Source organism: Copadichromis virginalis, linkage group LG22 (assembly GCF_057382275.1).
Source record: "Copadichromis virginalis isolate Kocher_CV1m ecotype Utaka linkage group LG22, C_Virginalis_male_GT1.1, whole genome shotgun sequence".
Classification (NCBI taxonomy): domain Eukaryota; kingdom Metazoa; phylum Chordata; class Actinopteri; order Cichliformes; family Cichlidae; genus Copadichromis; species Copadichromis virginalis.
The window spans coordinates 15,519,967-15,533,599 of NC_140638.1; the positions used below are offsets into that span (position 1 = coordinate 15,519,967).

The window sequence follows — 13,633 nt, forward strand, 5'->3', positions numbered from 1 at the left end:
TCGCTTGATAAACAAGCAGAAAACAAAACACACGTGCTCGTGGCTACTCACAAATCCTTTGGGCTAAGTGCGAGGACAAGCTGAGGGGCTATGGAATCAGAACGATGCCACCTTGAAACGAAACCGAAAAATGGATTGAAACCGAAAAAAAATATTGTAACTGAAATAAATGTACTGAAAAATCTTGTATTGAAACCGAAAAAAAATTTGATAGTGAAAAACAATTAATTGAAACTGTAATTTTTTTGTTTTCGCTTACAATTTTTTTTTTTTCGGTTTCAATCCATTTTTCGGTTTCAAACCATTTTTCAGTTTCACTCTGCTGGCACTGTTTTGGCGTACGGGGGTGCGCTGGGGGGCGGGGATTCCGACCCGCATGTATTTGCATATATTATAATGCTGACCAATGACTGGAGAAAACACTGACGACGCGGCTGCGGTCACGGACAAACTCGCACGTGTCTGTTCGGGAATGGCAGATGCCGAGAGGTCCAGCGTTTACATTACCGACTATTTCAAAGTGACAGCCTGAGGTGTTCTTCAGTAAATTGGACTACCGGACAGGAGGATCTGAGGCCCCACCGCATTATTTTTGGTAAGTTAAATGTGTTTGTAAGCTAATCCGTAATTTAGGTCCCTAGCTAGCTAAGATGAGCACTCGGCTGTCGGGGAAACATGTTTTGTAAAGTTCGTTTAGCTACCCCGTGCAGGTGAATTGATTTACCCTGACTAAAGAAATCAAGAGAAACGCACCAGGCTGCTCAGTGACTAACCACGGTTACTGTACTTTTATTATGAGTATTATACTGTAAGAGCAACGGGCTGGACTCTGCTTCTGCTCCTGTGCAGAGCTGATTATTAAATATGTGCAAACAGCAGCATGTTTTCTGTCGCTTTCCACATGTGGAAGGACATTAAAGCCAACTTTTAAATTCCCCTCATTAGTCAATAGCTACGGATTAAATAGCAAAGCCCGATACTTATGTACTGAAACCAACTACTTCCGCTTGTCAGCTTAACTTAAAATGTTACATTTTTCCCCTGATTATTTTTTTTAGCTTTTTTTTTTTTTTTTTTTTTTTACTGAGTTTGTTACAAATATTCAGGTTAAAAAACTGTCCAAATTATTTTTAATGAATTATGTTCACAAAGTCACATGTTCAGTACTCTGTACAGCTTGCATCCTTTAGGACAAATAATTTGAAACATTAATATTTCTTGTTCAATACTGAGCTGATAACACCTCTGTATGTTGTGACCAGGATGCAGCAGCAGACTGAACCTCGACTGAAACCTGCTCCATCATCTCATCTTTGCAGATGTCCATTTATAAAGCATCAACAACTCAAAGGTAAACATGATATTAGAAAATGTGTTAGTATATAAGGCCTTTAAAACAAATAAAAAAATAAACAGCTGTCGGCAGAACTGTAGGACTGAACAACTTCAGATCCCGAGTGTGTGAGGACGGAGAAGGATCTGCTCTATTTCAGATTTGAAAGATAAACTTTATATTTCAGTTTGTGATGATTCTGTTCTGTTTGTGATTACAGGAGCCGTCCTCAGATTCAGACCTCAGCACCACCCAGTGACAGCAGACAGATCATCCTATATCTTCAATCTTTGTAGTAACTCCAAAATTAACTGAAGAAAACAGTACAAAGGTTAAAGTACCACATGTGCTGTCAGTGAAAGCTGCAGCTGTTTTATTGATAAATTTAAAGACAAAAAGTCAAAAGGATTAATCACCCCTGTAACTGTGTCACTATACATCAGCATTAACAGTACCTCAGTTTGGTGTTTCAGAAAACTGCTGATCTCAGACCTGCACAACTTCTGTTTTAAACACTGAATGTACTCAGCTACATGAAGAGGACGTGATGTTTTCTGACACAATTAAATAAAACCTGATTAAAAGTCAAAGGTTGTTACTTGTATTTGAACTAAAAACTTGTGATCTGGAATTCTTTCACTGTTTTTTGACAATAGTGTGTTATTTATCATAAAGTAATTCAGAGTCATTCATACCAGAGTAACCAGTGAGCACAACATATATTTAACTTTCTACAGGACTTAAAGCTATTACTATAGCTTATAGCTATAGCTATTACTTAACTGCACTACTGTATAGTTCTGTGTAAATAATCATTCTGTACATATGATTTTTAATCCTACAACTGTTTATAATTTGCATAGTTCACATTTCTGTATAACTGTATATCTCAGATTTCTGTAGTTTTTCATATTTATATCCTGTTCATAGCCTGTACATAGTTTGTACTCACTATAGCCTGTACATACTTATAGTTATAGAATATTCACAACATACTTCATACCGTGTACATTATAACATACCATAATAGACCCATTTCTGTAATATACTCACATATCTATATTATTGCTAATATATATTGTAATATATCTATATCATGGCTAAAGCACTTCTGGATGGATGCAAACTGCATTTCGTTGCCCTGTACCTTGTAACAGCCACTATGGTGTGGTGTCCCTTTAAGACACCCAAGTCGAGGGTTGATGGTGTCATCAGTTTGTGCCACTGCTCTCTCTCTCTCTCCCTCTGTGATGGTGTGGACATGTGCTTGCACGCTAGTACATGAGGAGGGACGGATTTTATGTTTTACCTCTCCAGACACCTTTGTTTGCAACGTTATGGGTTGTACGAACACTGTGCGCTATGTTTGTTAAGCTGCAGCCGTTCAACCGGGCTTATATGGTTGATGAAGAGAAGGTATATTAAAGAACACACTGTGGAATCCCCAACGCCAGCGTGAGTGTGTATTCTTTTGGCTACCCTGCTAGGTGTTTTGCCGCCTCCTCTCAACCACTAAACGCAACCCGACGTTACAAAATGGCGCCCGAACATCTTCTCTTGGACCTCAGTATGCAGTATCTTCGAGCAGCGGATGATTGATACACTGAAAGGTACATAGCGGCAAAGTAGAGCTAGTAGTAGCCTGCCATACTTCGCGGAGACAGACCAGGCTGGCCTCGACGCGGACGTCCGATTCGCCGGATCACGGAAGTGTGTTTCTACGGCAACGAGTGGAGCCGCCGCAGCGCTGTTTTCGGGATGTATTATCGTCATCTGCCGAACGCCTTTACTGCGACATTTTTGCATTAACGTGGATTCACGCTACTTGGACGCGAGATGGATGCCGTTTCTTCATAGTTTCTGAAGTACACGTAAGCGGAGTAAAGCGCACCGGATTTTTTTTCTTCCTCGCCAGCTGAGCTCACGCTGCAGACTTTGCTTCGTTCGTATGGTCTCTGCAAGTGGGAACTTTTCCACGGGACAAACCTCTATACCGCGTCAGGACTGGACAAGTTTGGTGTCCTCTGGAAAATCGCCGAACTGATGTAGTGAGTGTATTTAAAAAAAAAAAAAAAAAAAAAAGAAAAAAAAAAAAAAAGACCGCTGTCTATATTTCAAACTGATTTGCTATCGATTCTCACTGGCTTATCTGTCCTTATTGAAATGCTGTTTTAAGTGCATCTGACTTGAAAAGGTGTTGCTCATACTCAGTTACTCGTAAGTTTGGATCTATTTTACACCTAAATGCTTTTGATCCAGGGTGTTTGCTCCTTCCACCTCCACGTTTCAAAGTCAGATAAGACATGTGTAGCTAAACTTCAGAATTCACATGTTTCATATACTTTTGTGTGACCAGAACTGAAGTTGATTTCTGCTTAACTGCTACCTTGTATAGATTTGGGTCTTTGATAAGTGTGTATTATGGCTACTCATCCTGACTTGAATGACATGTGTGATGATATAGACTTTATGTTACACCCCAACCGACTTACTGCCAGACATAGTACTGCTGACCTTGGGCATAAAGTGCAAAGTCTGCAAGCAGAGGTTGATATGCTTCAGCAGTGTCTTCATGACTCTTTGGACCTCCAGAGGAATATTCTGGAGCAGTGGACTCAACAAAAACGACCAGTCCCAAAAGTGCCAGCTGCCCAGATTACTCACCCTTTTCCTCAGGCCTCCTCTACCCCATATGTGCCAGGCCTGCCAACCAGGGAAACGCAGCAATCTATCTCAACACCTGGCCCCACGCAGCCCGCCAGAGCCTTGTCACAATCTCACTCAGATTCACTGGAGCTAATTAATACAACCAGAGTCCTTGCTGCGGCATTGCACCAAGCTAAATTGGAGCCCAAGGTGTTCGCTAATGACGGCAGCCTTCACCCGGAAGAATGGCTGCAGTCTGTTGCTGCTTATAAAACCTCCTTAGACCTAACAGATGCCCAAATCCTCAGAGAGCTGCCACACTTCCTAGCTAAGGAACCAAGAAAGTGGTCTAATGTGCTCATTCCTCACGTATCTACATGGGCTAAGTTTTGTGAACTTTTCAGAACCGTCTTCTTGCCTGCTGACAACCAGGAGCAGATTTTGAGAGGCATCCTGGACTGTTTCCAGCACCCCGAAGAACCTCTGCCAACGTTTGTTGCCCACATGCTCAGTGAATTTAGGAGACTGAGGAACCCACCATCTGAACTGGAGCAAATTGAGCTCATCTGTAAACATGCAGTGGAGAAGTACAGAGTAGCGCTGTACGGAACGCCTGTAAAGTCAGTAATTGATCTAGTGCTGCGTGCCCACGAGCTGCATTCTGTTCTTGGCACTAACCTTTCACGGCCCTCCCGAGCTCAGCCGAAAAACAGAGCTGAGGGAGGACCCCGCTGTTTCAAATGTGCCATGCCTGGTGTTACCTCTCGTTCGTGCCCTAACTGTTCCACTGATTTTCAGGGAGCTCGACACTCTCCCAGGATGGCTCCGGAGCTTCCCCAAACGCTGTCTCCTGACCAACATCCAGTAACTCAGCCTGCCGATCCAGATGAAACTGGCGGGGTCAGGGAGACGAGAGCAACGGGCAGGAGGCCGGGAAACTTCAGGGGGGGGAGAGTGTTTCACAGGGGCAACCCTCCCCCCAACCAATAACTCAGCCCTCATCGCCTTTGTCAAATCAAAGTGTGCCACCAGTGCTCAATCACGTTGAAGATGGAACTTCGCAAGCATCGTGGAACACCCCTCTCAGAGTTAAAGTGAACTTTAATGGGGCGGCTCTGGATGCCACACTAGATACAGGAGCATCTCTTTCAGCAGTAAATGCAGACCTGTTATCTAAGAGACACCGAAACCAGTCATTAGAGAATCCGTGGGATTCTCCCCCAATAAGACTGGCCAATGGCACCAACTGCAGTCCATTAGGAATAACCTGGCTGACCATTGGATTTATGGGCAAGCGAGTCTATCAGCGGTTTGTGATAGTGCAGGACCTGTCATCCCCCTTTGTTCTTGGGATGGACTTCATGACTCGCACTTCACTGACAATACATGTCCCAACAAGAACTGTAATTATGGATGATAATCCCCCATGTCTTGATGAACTCTGTGAAAATGGCTTTGTGGAAGCTGATCTTGAGTGTGGAACTATGACCCTGCAGAACACCCCGCAACTCCATGATAAGGCTGGAGAAGCTAACTTGGATTCTGAGGAACGGGAAGAACTGTTGGAGTTGTTAAATAGTTTTGGTGACCTGTTTGATGGCCACCTTGGTCGCACTTCTCTGGCAGAACATGTCATTGTAACTGGGGATGCAAAGCCTGTTAACTTGCCACCATACCGCACCTCACCAGCTAAAAAGCAGATCATAGAAGAGCAAGTGGAAAAAATGCTACAGGATAACATCATCGAACCTGCATCAGGACCATGGGCAGCCCCCGTGGTCATTGTGAACAAACCCCCCGCGAACCACGGTTCTGTGTTGACTTCCGTGGTCTGAATCAGCTGACCGTGAAGGATTCTTACCCACTCCCGCGAGTGGATGAATCACTGGACTTTCTGTCGAGAGGGAAGTTTCTCACAACACTAGACCTCGCTCGAGGTTACTGGCAGGTCCCCATTGCTGAAGAAGCTAAACCAAAGACTGCTTTTATCACGCACTGTGGCCTGTTTCAGTTCAGAGTCCTTCCTTTCGGCCTGTGTAACGCCCCTGCGACTTTTCAGCGGCTTATGAACAATGTTCTAGCTGGCCTGATTTATAAGTCCTGCGCGGTGTATCTAGATGACATTGTTGTCGCATCACCGACCTTTGAGCAACACCTGCTTGACTTAAAAGAGGTCTTTGGTAGGCTTCAGTCCGCTGGCCTCTCTTTAAAGCTGAGCAAATGCCAATTCTGCCTTTCAGAACTCACCTTCCTTGGTTATCGGGTTACGCCGGCTGGCATTCATCCTGACCCTGACAAGGTGAGAGCTGTGACTGACTTCAGAGTGCCGACCACAACAAAGCAGGTGCGACAGTTCCTTGGCCTGACTGGCTACTATCGCCGCTTTGTGCAGGACTATGCCCGCCATGCAGAGCCACTCTTCGCCCTCACTAAAAAGGACGTACAGTTTCACTGGGATGACAAGTGCCAGGCAGCTGTGGACTTTCTGAAACATTCAATAACCTCAGCGCCGGTCCTCAGGTTCCCAGATTTTTCGCGTCCATTCTTCATTCACACTGATGCATGCGATGCTGGTCTTGGGGCAGCATTAATGCAAAAAGATGAGGATGACAAAGACGTTGCTGTAGCTTTTGCTAGCCGGGCTATGCACAAATCGGAAAAGCCCTACTCAACTCCAGAGAAGGAGTGTCTGGCCGTGATCTGGGCCTTGGAACATTTCCGACCCTATGTCGAAGGCTTGCACGTCACCATTTACACCGACCACAGCAGCCTCAAGTGGTTGATGTCTCGACCGAATCCCTCTGGCAGGCTTGCTCGGTGGTCTCTGCGCCTTCAAGACTTTGACTTCAGCATCATCCACAAACCTGGAGAACGTAATAAGGTGCCCGATGCCCTTTCCCGAAATCCTCTACCAGATGTGGATGCCCCCATTGATCTTTTCCCTCCCTATGCCGTGATTGGGAGCATGGACCTTCGTGCTCTACCTTCTGTGATTGTTTCGGACCGCCTGCATGTTCGTCAGCTGCAGCTTGAGGACCCAGTCACAGGCCCGTTGCTCAATCAACTGGAAACTGACCAACAAACGGGGGAGAATAATCAAGATCTGGAACAGTACGTTGTCCATGACAGTCTCCTCTATTTCCTCGACCCAAAGACAAAGTGTGGTCTCCACCCACTCAAGCAGCTTAAACTGTTTGCTCCTACTGCCCTCCGTGGTTATCTGCTCAAATATTACCACGATCATCCCACAGCTGGACACCTGGGCATTGCAAAAACGCTGGCACGCTTGCGTCTCAGATTCTTCTGGCCACACATGAACTCTGACGTGAAAAAGTATGTGGTCTCATGTTGTTTGTGTCAAACCACTAAGCCGAGTCAAAGAAAAACAGCAGGCCTTATGGTCCCTATCCAGCCACAAAGACCATGGGAGTACGCAGGGGTGGACTATGTTGGCCCACTGCCCCGCACACAAAGGGGGAATGCTTATATCCTTGTTTTTGTGGACTATTTCTCAAAATGGGTCGAGGTGAGTGCTGTGAGAGAAGCCACTGCTCAAGTTGCTGCGAACAATTTCATTACTGACATTTTTGCCCGACATGGTTCTCCCTCACACCTTATTTCTGATAGGGGAACGCCTTTCGTCAGTGAACTCTTTGAGCATGTTTTGTTGACTCTTGGGACTGAACACAGACTAACAACTGCATACCATCCTCAAACGAATGCAACTGAGCGTGTAAATCGCACTTTGAAAACGGCCATTCGAGCCTATGTTGGGGATAAACACACCTCTTGGGACAAGTATCTTCCCCAGATCTGTTTTGCACTGCGCACTGCGCCTCACGAGAGCACAGGCCTGAGTCCGTCCATGATGCTGTATGGGCGAGAGTTGGACACGCCCTTGGACCTTGTCACTCAACCCTCCTGGGAGGGACTGAGCGACCCGGAAACATCCCACTCAGATAACCTGAGAGCTTCGCTTCGGGATGCTCACGAACATGCTCGCTTGGTGCTCGGAGAGAGTCATGAAAGGCAAAAGCGCTACTATGATCTGAGACGTCGCACGGTTTCTTATGAAGTTGGGGACCTCGTCAGGGTAAAGTCACACCCAAAATCAGATGCATCGTCCAACTTCTCTGCTAAGTTGGCCCCGCTTTACACGGGTCCCTACCGCATCTCCAAGAGGATGTCGGATGTGAATTACTCTCTCACCACAGTGGACACTGGGGAGAGAGTGGGAGTTTTTCATGTTGCGAACATGCAACCATTCCATACCTGGGACTCAGCTTTGTCTAGCCAGCGTGCGAAGCTAAATGCTACAGCAGCTTTGGATCTCAGTGTCCCGGACAGCAGTTTGCCTCCTGCTCTTTCAGTCCCGGGCCGCATTGACTGTGACGCGGTTGACGCAACTCCCGCGGTCTTTAGCAACGCCCCTGCTGAGACTGACTTTGACTGTGCTGACGCTGCCCCGCTTGTCATGGACCAGAACTCTTTCCAAGAGACTGCTGATGTTGCTCTGGAGACAGAGGTTAACAGTTCACCTCCTGCTGCCGATGGGTGTGCTGTTAGAGGTTCTTATGACCTCAGACCAAGACGAGTTCCTAGGGTCACCGCTGACTGGTCGGTCAATAGGTGGACCAACCCTTTTCATACTGACAGATTTGACATAAAGTGACCTTGTTTGCTTTCTGATGTGTTTCATGTGGTCTACTGTTGTCACAGGACCGTTGTTTGAGTTTTCTACGATTCATGTTGGCACTGTTTTCATGTTGTGGTGATATGTTCATGCTTACTGTTGCAATTTTTGGGGAAACGGTGGAAACGCAATGTAACAATAAGAGGGAATTTCATTCTGTCATTGTCCTGGCTATCCTAAGCTTATTTTCTTTCTTTGACATTTATTTGAATGGGCATTCACCATGTGGGACACTGTCATGTATGCCAGGTTGTCAATTTTGGACTGTACATTCCCCTATTTTGGTTTTAACGTCTTATCCTGCTGACCATGTATGGAGGCTGGTTAAGTTTGAACTGTACCTTTGCTGTGTTCGGCTGGGGACAGCCTTTGTTTAACCGGGGGGGAATATGTAACAGCCACTATGGTGTGGTGTCCCTTTAAGACACCCAAGTCGAGGGTTGATGGTGTCATCAGTTTGTGCCACTGCTCTCTCTCTCTCTCTCTCTGTGATGGTGTGGACATGTGCTTGCACGCTAGTACATGAGGAGGGACGGATTTTATGTTTTACCTCTCCAGACACCTTTGTTTGCAACGTTATGGGTTGTACGAACACTGTGCGCTATGTTTGTTAAGCTGCAGCCGTTCAACCGGGCTTATATGGTTGATGAAGAGAAGGTATATTAAAGAACACACTGTGGAATCCCCAACGCCAGCGTGAGTGTGTATTCTTTTGGCTACCCTGCTAGGTGTTTTGCCGCCTCCTCTCAACCACTAAACGCAACCCGACGTTACAACCTGTGCATGTGCAATGACAACAAAGTTGAATTCTATTCTATTAAAAGTCCAGACCCTCTGAGGATTATCTGAGTACTTCTAACATTACACAAAGCAAAGGTCTCCATCAGTGTTCATGAAATGCTGGGTTTATCCTTCTTGTGAGGGAGCTGCTGGTGAAGATCACGAGCCCTGCTTGATCCCGGCGATGAGTTTCAGTCTTCCTGGTGTTTCTGAAATGATGCCTCTCACTGTGGGTCAACAGAACTTCTGGCACAGGACAGCTGTAATGAAAGAAATTGAAGTTTTGGAAATGCCCTATGTGTGAGAAGCAGATTTTGTATTTACTTTTCTTTTGCCAATCAAGATAAAGTATAATTTTCACCATACAATTACTAACCTTGTCATCTCCTGCACTGTCTGTTTTGGGCTCTGGGCTCCTCCTTCTCAGCGCTCATGAGACTGCTTTGATGCACTGTGGTATGAGGTGCTAACCTGTTGACAGTGTTGGGAAGGTTAATTTTAAAATGTATTCCACCAAAGATTATAGAAGTAATGTATTCTGAATACTTTACAACTACATGAATGTGCTATTGCTGTGTGATTTATTACTATTACTGAAGGCTACTCGCCATACCAACACCAACTAGATGTTAAAATCTTAATATAAATGAGTAACAGTAGGTGGACATTAGGTAAGGCTGCAGCGATCTCGTGTAGAAAACTATTCAGCGCGTATATAAAACAGGTCAGCGGCTCCGAACCGTAGTAAAGGGACCTCTGGCTAATACGTCCGGTTCGTGTCGGGCTCATAGCTGAAAACTAGCTTTACTTTGTTGTCTGGGTCAAGTTTGCTAGCGAGAGACAGAGAGAGGCGTTGAAACGCTGCTTATTGTTTCGGAGGAAAACAAGAACACGGTGTACAGTCGAGTCTTAACAGCTTACTTGCAGCTGGGCTCGTCAGGCACTCTTTTTGGCTTTAGTGGTTATTATTATATTTACATGCTTCCAGCTCCCGTTTCTGCTCCGTGACAGCTGTACTTCTCCTTTCTCTCCCTCCCTCGCTCACAGACACATAACGGGTATGGCAGTCCATTCTCCCTGCAGCACGGACTACACTGCCCATGAGGCTACATTGTTTAGGGCGATGCCTGTAACACTCTGCTATTGCCTTCATATTAAATAATTTTTGTATAATAATTTTTAGAGGCTCTTATTGCGTGTTTTGTTTGAGTTTCCACCGGCGTGGAATTACCAAAAAATAGAGAGACCATAGCCTAACATATGAAACAGGTAAATACCGCCATGTAATCCATTTATTTCAACAAACTAACTGTATTCTCAATATCACCTATTGAACAGTAATTGTAACGGATACATTTACTCATATTTTGTATTTTAAATACGTAACGCCGGTGCATGTATTATGTTACTGCCCAACACTGCCTGTTGAGATCCGCTCCTAGAACACCAGCCTCCAACTCCTGAAGAGACACGGGTGTCCCTAAATTTAGCAAATATTAGCTTCAGGCTAGCTTGCTACGACGAATAGGCTAATACCAGCATTTTACCACAACTTCACCAGATGTAGCTAAAAAAACTAAACTAATGTCCAGCCCAGTGGGACAGCAAGAAAAGATGACAAAAAATGATTACTTACTTGCGGTTTGGAGGTTCAAGCTGAAATTGAAGCAGCCATTGAAAGACGGGAAGAGAGAAAGATGGCAGCTTGGTCAGCACTAGTGGCCTCTATAATATATGCAAATACATGCGGGCCGGAAACCCCGCCCCCCAGCGCGCCCCCGGACGCCAAAACAGTGCCAGCAGATTGAAACTGAAAAATGGTTTGAAACCGAAAAATGGTTTGAAACCGAAAAATGGATTGAAACCGAAAAAAAAAAATTGTAAGCGAAAACAAAAAAATTACAGTTTCAATTAATTGACTCTGCATCCACGGCTATTGTTTTGACTATTCTCCCGTTAGCTCTGGTACACAACCTCCTCCGGTAACGTGCTGCTGCCGACTCTCACTAGCTTAGTTTTTCTTTTCTTCGCCTCACTTAGATCCCGCCTCCCTTACGTCTGATTGGACAATAGGTTTACATCAACCAATGGGATAAGAACAAATACAAGATTTACAAGCTCATTTTGGGTTGTCAAACAACTTGAAGCAAATACAAAGTTTTCCTTGTTTTACATTAGATAACAAACCTTTGGGTTTCTTGTAACTTTAACTCCATGAACACTTAAATTATAATTGACTTCTATTTATTGTGATTTTAAACACGTTTTTAATGCATTTGATCTCTTTTTTTGTTTTTTAAACACATATGAAATATTTACAATAAAGTTTTTACATGACAATATTTATATCCTCTTAACCTGTAGTGTCTAAAATAGATATTTGAGACCAGGCTACATAAGCTTCCTCAGTCTACAGATAGTTTGATATGTATGGAATGGAACTGGATCAGTTTAAACCATGCTGAGTTCTTCTGTTGGGGCAAAGTATTGTGATCATAAGCCTGTAACATGCACATACATTTGGCTTTTGAGACTGCTGTGAGTCAACAAGCACAAAGTTGACCCAGAATCAGAATCAACATTTATTGCCAAGTATGTTCCAAATAATTTGGAGCATAACAGTGACATAGAAGGGTAAAACAGTGCATAAGCAAATAATTCAAGGAACAAAAGTTTTCCCCCACCGCCAGAAATCCTGGCCAACAACACATCTGCATGAGTCTAATACATGTCTCTCTCAGTGACCTGTCACCAAGGGTTACAAAAAAACCCCTCATATTTCCAGCATAGCCATCTATCTGGGACACGGACAGATGCATCCTCCCCTGAGGCTCCAACTTTTACTTAAATACTATAAAAAACCAAAGAACTGAGATAGGTCATCACCAAACCAACACAAAGCACCAGGCAGTAACAGCAAAAACAACCAACACTTGCGGCACAGCATGCACTCATACTTCCATTTGCATGAAGAGCAAGGAGAAATAATGTTTTTCTTCGTTTTTTTGTCATCATTTTGTCTTGAAAGGAGAACTAATTTGGACTCTAGCAGAGGAGCTTTGCATCTCTTGCAGTTCAAAACAATCCATATTTATCTCATAAGCCTTTGAACCCGATTGTGCTTTCTTTTACTCACATCTCAGTTACTTAACCTGAATATGGATGATGTCTCAAACAGCAAATAGGATTAGTGGAAAATATTGACATTGTATGAAATTATAATCTTTTTTGAACAACACTAAGTCTCTGACCTCTCTTTTTTGGCCAGAATGAAGGTTTATTTGTGTTATTACTGTGATGTGAATACTTTTTCATGACAGCTAATTCTTTATTGTACGTGAATTCTATGATTTTTTTTTCATTTTTTTTAACAAATTTGATCTGACTCAAGTAAATCAGAATCCTTCATTTGAGCATGACAAATCCTTACACCAAGCTGGCTTAATATTTAAAGTAATAAAAAAAAACCACTACAAAAAAACATGTGAGCAGAAGGGATTTTCTCAACTAATTCTTGGCAAGAAATAGACTCATTTCCCAATATGTTGAGCTATTTCTTTAATTGGCATGCGTGTGGCACGTTTTGATTGCTTCCACTGCAGAGGTGTTCCAGAAAACCTACACATTCACACATTGGCGACATAGATTATCCACTTCATTCCAATCAAGAAAACACTGATGTCCATCCTCTTGTTGTGCTTCAAGTACATTTCAGATTTATTTTCTTCCATTAGATCTGTGATAATATATTCTGCAGAAGCATGACACAGAGTGAAATGTAAAGTACAAGCAATGCATAAACAAAAGTCAGTGAATGCAGCTTAGTAAGACATTTATGGAGACACATAGGGGAGAAGAGGAAGAGGTAACAGACATAAATGCAACATGGAACAGGCTGTGCTGGTTTATTATCATAATACCGTGACTGGTCTAGTTTTTCATTAAAAATAATTTGTTTCTAAATAGTTTGAGTAATTCCTCTTAGGTTTGACCTCACAGGGAAAACAGCAGCATCATTTACTCATATCTGTGTCACACAAAGGACTCCTTGCACCTTGGGAAGGAAAGTACCATAAGAGCACCACACAGGGAGGAGATTGAGGTGAATGGATGTGTCAATAAATTTACCAAACTTAACATTTTCAATTAACAAAATGACTAATTAATTCATGTAATTTGGA

General features: G+C 43.7%; 2 long non-coding RNA genes across 2 annotated transcripts; one reads left to right on the forward strand and one right to left on the reverse strand.

The window, feature by feature from the left end:
* Positions 1 to 373: 373 nt before the first annotated feature.
* LOC146683063 (uncharacterized) lies at positions 374 to 1,615 on the forward strand. The gene is made up of 3 exons (XR_014917537.1): positions 374 to 595; positions 1,263 to 1,351; positions 1,554 to 1,615. It is a non-coding gene; the product is annotated as an uncharacterized LOC146683063 (long non-coding RNA).
* Positions 1,616 to 1,689: 74 nt separating this feature from the next.
* On the reverse strand, positions 1,690 to 11,555 carry LOC146683064 (uncharacterized). The gene is made up of 4 exons (XR_014917536.1): positions 11,089 to 11,555; positions 9,829 to 9,923; positions 9,450 to 9,712; positions 1,690 to 2,480 (listed from the first exon to the last, which is right to left on the reverse strand). It is a non-coding gene; the product is annotated as an uncharacterized LOC146683064 (long non-coding RNA).
* Positions 11,556 to 13,633: the final 2,078 nt, after the last annotated feature.